The sequence below is a fragment of the Rhipicephalus sanguineus genome, chromosome 1 (assembly GCF_013339695.2).
Source record: "Rhipicephalus sanguineus isolate Rsan-2018 chromosome 1, BIME_Rsan_1.4, whole genome shotgun sequence".
In the NCBI taxonomy this organism is placed as follows: Eukaryota; Metazoa; Arthropoda; class Arachnida; order Ixodida; family Ixodidae; genus Rhipicephalus; species Rhipicephalus sanguineus.
In genome coordinates, this window is record NC_051176.1 from 49,376,082 (window position 1) to 49,382,081 (window position 6,000).

Genomic DNA, 6,000 nt, shown 5'->3' on the forward strand with positions numbered 1-6,000 from the left:
GTCTGTTTTCTGGCGAAACACTTACATACTCCACTACATGGTCTCACCCCTTCATAGAGGAAACTCTAGTACAAAGGTAATGGCAATTCTATGTCCCCATGTTACCGATTACTTTTCGCCGCCCTCTTTAGAAGGAGCTGTCACTATAATAAGAACGGCACCTCGAGTCCCCCTGGTTTGTGGCCCCCTGACCAAGCATGGGCTGCGCAGGCTGTGTGCCAGCTGAGACCAACGTACCTACAAATATTCCAAGCGATCATTCTCAAACCCAGGAACGCGTATTTTTGATAAACTTCCTCTAAGTAAGATGATGATAATATCTGTTGCCATCCCCTTTGGCGGCGCCATGTAGCGAACTAGCTTGTTTACGCCAGAGGCCCTTGACGAGAACTCTTGTCAGTTTTTCGCCATACACCATGCACTGACGTGAGGTTAGACATCGTACGTTAAATGCCGCATTCAGCTACCCTTCTTTTTTTAAGCAATTAGTTGAATGTTTTAACGCTGTGCGCGAACTGTAAAAATCAACTCCTTTTCCACGCACCATGAAAGCGGTAGTGCGAAGCAACCGGCACTGTACAAAGAGAGTACTGTCAAATGGCAGTTTTCTGAACTTACCTATGCCTCGCCAAAAGAGCAAACGGCAATTGGATGGGGCAAATGTAGGCTCAGTTCCCCGTATCCGTATTCCGGCGCAGTTTTCACCTTGCAGATCCTGCAACACCCGATTCATTTAGGTTGAGTTGCGTAGAGACCCCTTGTATCCTATGTATAAAACACTTTGCTCAGTTTTACTTTCAGTTACTCTGCATCCCGTGTTCAGTGGCTTTCACAAGTAGTGCTTGGTCGCGAAACCTGCGCGTTCTTTCAAACGCATGTACTTCTCGCGCTGCAAATAAATTGTGACAGCGCGTAGGGACGAGATATTCTATAACTATAAAAGCGGCATATGGGTTGAGCACACATCGTTACAAATGAAATCTTACACAGATTTTATTATTTATTGATTTTTCGAACAATACAAAAGCATTGCCCCCGGTCAGGACAAAAGGAGTTGGGTTAGCCCCCTGACTGTGTCCTGCTCAGCGCTGGGCGAACAGTAGCAATAGAACATAGAAATCAATGATAGGGATAACAATAGAAATCATTGCAATGCGCACACAAAAAGCATATATACATACACAAAATATATACAGTACAAAATAGTATGAGAGACTGTAGCGTCACCCTACCGTAGACAGAAAGTGCATTTATCCTAATGTTGAAGGGGACCGAATTTCATTTTGGAAATTGTTTAGAGTTTGTGCACGATCGTGCCGTTCAATTATTGCAGGGTGCTCATTACATAATTTCAGAATTTGGGAAGTCTATTGTCTTGCATTCCATAGATTGTGTGTGCGCGTTCTTTCCACAACTAGTGGGTTTTACGAAGGTCGGACCGGTGTTCCTGCTCAAGTAGCGCGCTAATGAACCCCAGTCCCCGATACTTCGCAATATATGCACATCGGCAATTTGAGTTTTGTAATCATGGCAATGCGCACACAGTATTGTGGAATTCTATACTTTAACATGAGAGCTGATGCATCTACAGTATACCCCGAATCGAGTAGTCTAACTGCTTTCCTCTGTAAAGAAGAAAGCTTTTCATTATCGGTCTTAATTCCTGTTCCCCCACATTAACGAACAGCAACTAAAATGAGAATGGACTATGGAAAAATACAATTCCTTCTTTAAGTTAGTTGTTCAAAAGTTACGTAAACGGTCAACATGCCATAGACTTCGCTACCTTCATCCTTACAGTGTTACGTTTATTGACCCACTTAAGTTTGATTGAAAAGAAACGCTTAGAAATTGAATGAATGATATGTACTAGATCTAGTTGCGAATCGCCGTAGTATAATTTCATAAATGTAATCTACTTCTTTATTCTTAGGATAGAAAAGCATGAACTTTGTATTTTAAACATTATTTTTTGTTAGTTATTAGAAGATACCCAGAGATTAAGCTCATTCAACCAGTCTTTGACATCGCCTCTAGCTCCTTCAAATCATTACCAGAAAAGAAAACACTTGTATCGTCAGCATACATTATTACCTCCCAGTGAAAGGGATATTAACAATATCGTTTACGTATGTTATAAATAAGTAGAGGGCCCATGGAAGAGCCTTGGGGCCACAGATTTATTACAGTTTTTTCAGATTGAGCATCCTGAAGAGAATGTACTGTAGTCGATTGTGCAAATAACTACGGATAAGATTTTGTGCTTTACCTCTAAAGCCGTATGCTTCAAGTTTACGGAATAAAATTTCGTGTTTGATGGAGTCGAATGCTTTTTGGAAATCTAGATATATACCAACTGTAAATAACGTGTTTTCAATATTTTGGATGATTTTCATCTTTTATTCGTACAAGTGCCTTTTCTGTAGACTTTCCCTTTTGAAATCCGAACTGCTGCTCTACAATAAATTTTTCGCTGATACAAATTTATTAAATCGCGTGCCCAAGACTTTCTCTGGCAACTTTAGAAAATATTGGTAGTACAGATATTGGTCTATAATTACGCAACTCGTTACACTTTCCGCCTTTATGAAAGTCACACGAGCATTTTTAGCTTATCAGGATATATACCAGATGATATCATTTCATTAAAGATGTGCGTTAATGGCTTTGCAATGTCATGTGCCACGGCCTTAACTGGTGAAGCTTTTATGCCGTCTTCTCCGGCAGCTGATTTGTTTTCAAGAGAACCTAGAATAGAAATGATTTCATCTTCGAAGTGGGACTAAGAAATAGAGCGTCTTTCACAGCTCTATGCACGTACGTCATATAACTTCATTCTGGTTGTACAGTATGGAGGGTTCGGCAGCTCCAACATTGATAAAGTAATTGTTTAACAAGTTTGCTAAAGAATCTCCAGAATACCTCACGCCATCAACTTCTAATTCCGGTGGTACTCCTGATGAAGGGATACTTGTCAATTCACGAAAGACCTTCCATGTCTTACAACTGTTTTGGGCGACGCTTTCAAACTTGCGTTCAAAAAAGGCAAGTTTGGCCTTCCTTAGGTCAACATTCAACCTATTTCTAAACTTCCTAAATTCCTGTAATATTTGAAGATCACGTGTTTTTAGAAAATTAGCAAATAATTTTTTCTTTTTGTTTAATGCGATAATAAAGTTCGCTCGTGATCCATGCCTTCCGGGCGTTTCTGTGCTTCACTACTGTTGTTACAGGAAAAGCACATTATAACTGTGCTGTAATTTTGATACAAATATTTCATATGATCTAGACGGATTTGCTCGGAGTATACGTCTTCCCAGTTTGTGCTGACGACTAGAGACTGAAATAAAGTGATGCTGCGCTGATTTATGCGTCTCGTAGTGACTTTTCTGCACTGGAACAATTGTGGGTTGGAAAAAATTGCAAATATGATAAATGATCACTAATATCTGAACCTAGGACACCAGAGCAAGTTTCAGCCTTTGGCACATTTGTAAAGCATAAGTCAATAAGCGTATCACACTGTGAAGTAACCCTGGTGGCCTGATGAATTAGGTTATCGCAGTTATCGCAAGCATAACTTCAAGTAACTGAAATTTTGCTGGATTATCGGTAAACTGATTTACATTAAAATCACCAACCATATAACGTTCCATTTATTAGCATTCACAACTAATAACCTACATCATCAGCCTATGCGCAAAACATCTGGAGCCCCCTAGCATGCTTCTGTATGCTGCACAATATCTTTCACAGTGATGTCTGACTGCATAAAACTTGCTCGTGCTATCGTTCGGCACGATCCCCCCCTTTCTGTTATTGCAACATTTCCATTGTATTCGACGCTTCTAAACACAATGAATGCGTGACGCGAATAGCCATGTATATTCCAGGATTATTTACGCGAGGTACAGCGATTACGGTTGAAAGTATACAGTTGACACACGTATGAAATACAAAGCGTTCCAGTATAAAGCAATCCTTTATTAATACCCGGGGTTTCAAGTGCCAAAACAACGATATGCTTATGAGGCAAGCCGTAGTAGAAGGTTCCGGAAATTTAGACAATCTGGTGTTCTTTAACGTGCACCTAAATGTAAGTACATGGACCTCTAGCAATTCGCCTCCCTCAAAATTCCCCTCCGCGGCTGGGATCAAACCCACGTATTTCTGGTCAGCAGCAGTCAGCGTACAACCACAGTACTACCGCGACCGCCAGCTGTGCGCAAGTTCACCCACCAAATTGTTCAATCTTGTAGGTGGTGCTTCGGCTAATGAATTCTGCACCACCACAAGAACGTGACGATCTCCGTAGAACCAAGAGTGAATGATGCATGTTGACAATAAATGTTAAGAGAACATCAGAGCCAAGAATCGAGATAGCGAGAATCTTTTCCAGAAAATATACTTGTGCCCTGTGATCACACTAGAAAAAACTACCTTAGTTACCAGTCCTGCGAAATACATGCCCTAACAAATATGAACGATATCTGCGATGTACATGCTCTTGCATTACATAAATTTATTCGATGTGTGCGACAAATACTGGCACCAAGCTAAGGGTCCAACAACGGCTTGGCTCGTCGTTGGACCCACACAGTTTGATGCAGAATTACCAGTAAAACTAGACGCTAGATGCTGATCTAAATATGCGTGTTGGCTGAACGTACGTGCTGCGCTGAAAGGCGCGAGATTGGCGAAAAACAAAGCGCGCGCGTGTGCGCGATTGTGTGTGCGTGCGTGTCCGTGTGTGTTCAACTTCAATAATAGATGATTTAGAAGTGACTAAATACCTTTCAAAATGTGTTATTTTCAGGAAGTTTTATTTGCTGAATGAAATCTTCGTCTTCGTTTAAGCCTTGACCAAAGCCAGCCAACAATTATCGCGGACCGGTATACAGTATATAATCTGACTGTCTTTATACGGCAACTGTGGATGCATTTTTCGATGGTGCCATGACACGCTTTCGTAAACTCGCATAGACGGTGGTGCCAGAATGTAATATTGCAGCAATTTCTATACGATCGCATCAGCGTATTCGCAGACATGTGATTGCGGGAGATTAATATCTCCCGCAAACGCGTTGTCGAATTACAGCAACCTGCGACACCCGGTTGGGGACGTCGGTTTAAGGAACTGTTCGGACATTTAGCGCGCTTTTGCTTGTGTTCTTCCTGCTTCTGATAAATGGATTGATAATAGCCGTTGCACGTTAAACGCAAGCACACGTTTGCGGGACGTTGCAGTGCGCTTCCCACAAAGACGTAGTTTAATGCACGTCAAACAAACGTCGGCAAGATCGATTAAAAGTTGGATGCTATGAGCGTTGTATTGATAACGACGCTGTGACCTGTGAACAACTAAGCTCAATTTCAAATTGCACATAATCTTTGCCTACGGGAATAATGATCAGCTCCCACAGAAAAAAAATGTATCTTCAAATAAATTTTCTGCATAAATAAATAAATTTCTCTGCATTTTACGGCCGAGTAACCTTGGTTTTTACGCTATTTTGCTTTCCTCCGTGTTCTCTCTAGATTTCTGCCACCAATCAGCGCACCGTGCTGTTTCGACCTCTATCGAGGTCATGTTCCCCTTCCTCGGACTGCCTTAAAAACCCAGGGCTTCACCTAGCTCCTGCCAGAACGTACACCTGGGGCGCTATTTTGTACGCGTTCTAGCATAGAACGGGAGGAGGATCGAGCAAAAGGACAAGGGGAAGCCACACGGGATGGTCGAGGCTAGTGTGACGGTCAAGACGTGAGAATAGCCACAAGTTTTGCTTAGAACGGGGAGGAGGTGTTTGGAACAGTCTCCGCAAATGACTTGGGTTGGTCGAAACGAAAGCGGAGGAATGGTGGTTCCCGCGCATCTCTCTATCTACCGCGGCGGACAGATTGCGAAAATGGCGTCTCCGTTCTCGTTCATGCCATTTTGCGAACGAAGCCGACGAAGCCCCAGGTAGAAGGTGCGTTTGAGGTGATGACGAAGAGGCGTAC

At 42.2% G+C, this 6,000-nt stretch overlaps 2 long non-coding RNA genes across 3 annotated transcripts in view; one reads left to right on the forward strand and one right to left on the reverse strand.

Annotated features, from left to right (window-relative positions):
- The window catches only part of LOC119391036 (uncharacterized), a 42,309-nt gene extending 41,652 nt beyond the window's left edge, over positions 1–657 (reverse strand). For both annotated transcript variants that reach the window (XR_007415562.1, XR_007415563.1), the window contains exon 1: positions 619–657. This is a non-coding gene — a long non-coding RNA (uncharacterized LOC119391036). The remainder of the gene's footprint in view (positions 1–618) is intronic.
- Positions 1–6,000, forward strand: part of LOC119391089 (uncharacterized) — a 303,791-nt gene that overhangs the window by 267,173 nt on the left and 30,618 nt on the right. The gene's annotated exons all lie outside the window — the stretch shown is intronic.